A 1,853-nucleotide genomic window follows, 5' to 3' on the forward strand; every position below is an offset into this window, starting at 1 on the left:
CTGGGGAACAGGAACCTGGTGTTGAGCTTTGCTGTTGTGGTATTGCAGGCATTTCACAGTTGGGAGTGTGCATAAAATAATGTAACTGGGAGAGCATAAAGAACACTTGGAACCTTTTTGCACTCCAGACTTCTCTTATATTCATTTTGGATAGGCCTGGAGAGATGGCTTGAATAACCTGAGTCAGGTTAACCTAAACCATCGTTTTTGGAATCAATTACTGCACTTGGGGAGGAGATATTATTATTCATGCCTCCAGAATAGAGAAATTACAGAATCATGGTATAAGCTAGGTTGAAAAAGACCTTTGAGATCTTCAAGTCCAACCTGTGACCTAACATCACCTTACCAGCTAAACCATGGCACTGAGTGCCTCATCAAGCCTTTTTTTAAAACACCTCCAGGGACAGTGACTCAACCATGTCCCTGGGCAGCTCATTCCAATGCTGAACCACTCTTTCTGTGAAGAATTTTTTTTCTAAAATCTAGCCTCATCTGCCCCTGGTGCAGCTTGAGGCTGTATCCTCTCCTTCTGTCATTGGTTGCCTGAGAGAAGAGAGCGACCCCCATCTGACTCCAGCCTCTTTTCAGACACTTGCAGAGAGCAATAAGGTCCCCCTGAGCCTCCTTTCCTCCAGGCTGAGCAGCCTTGGCTCCCTCAGCTGCTCTTCACAGGACGGTTGTGTTGTTTCAACACTGCATTTAGGTACTGTGAGTTTGTTTTCTGAATTGTTTAGGAGTCTCTGTGACAATCAGGTTATCAGCAGGATATTGGCACCCTGGTAGCAAAGCACCATGCAATCTGAAATTTGGCTGGGGTATTTGACATTTTTGTTCTCTCCAAGACCTTCCACTATTTCTACTGCTCTTTACCTCATGCAATAGCTTTGCCCAAATGTTCCCCTGTTTACTTTTCCTTTATGTAATTTCTCAGTGGTTTTGAAAACATTCATTATTTGCTGTGTGTAATGATTAAGAAACAGATCAAATTACATTATTGTCCCTATTTCATAGATGAATAAATAAAATTCAGACACAAAGCTCACTAAAGACATTATGTGCAGTATTTTCATAAAAAGCAAAATCTACTATCAAACAGCAGTGGTCTGGATGAAAAAATGCCATGGGAGACCAGTACAGCTGCAAAAACAGACCAACTGGGTATTTATAGTAGTCTGAGATGACTAATTCTATATAAAATTCCTTTTTTTTCTCCTTTAGACTACATTTATACATTTTATACATTTGCAATAGCATTTCTCTCAGTACAGTTGGTTTACTAGCTTTAGTTATGCCTGCTGAGGGGATTTTTTCCAGGTTTTCTGTTCTTTGTCATGTTAAAAATGCTTTCGAGATTTACCTCTGGGATAAATTCTGATAGAGATATATATATACACACAGAGATTTATTTATTTATTTATTTATTTATTTATTTATTTATTTATTTATTTATTCACAAACTCATTTTCCATATGTGAGACATGAGAATCTCACAGGTAATTTTAAGAGTTGCTTACAGATTATGCCATGGACAAAACAGAAAAACAGTTTGATTCTTTCATACCCAAGAACTTTTCATACCTTTAGGACATGGTTGTGAAAAGAGAATGTTTGTGGATGTAATGTTGCCGACTTAAGCTTTAAATCTTTAATTGTGAACTGCTAAATCAAACTGAGAGATTGCCTCTAGGTCCCTGCCTGGTTTTAATTGCATAGTTTTATTCTGTGGTTGTCCTGTTCTAACCATTTCTGCTTTTCCACTCTGAGCATTTCTGCTGATTGTTGTGGGGAGAGAAACTAGATATGCTTTGTTCTGAGTGTAATTTAATGTAGTTATATTTCTGGAGTTTCAT

This window comes from Geospiza fortis, unplaced genomic scaffold, assembly GCF_000277835.1.
Source record: "Geospiza fortis unplaced genomic scaffold, GeoFor_1.0 scaffold138, whole genome shotgun sequence".
Classification (NCBI taxonomy): domain Eukaryota; kingdom Metazoa; phylum Chordata; class Aves; order Passeriformes; family Thraupidae; genus Geospiza; species Geospiza fortis.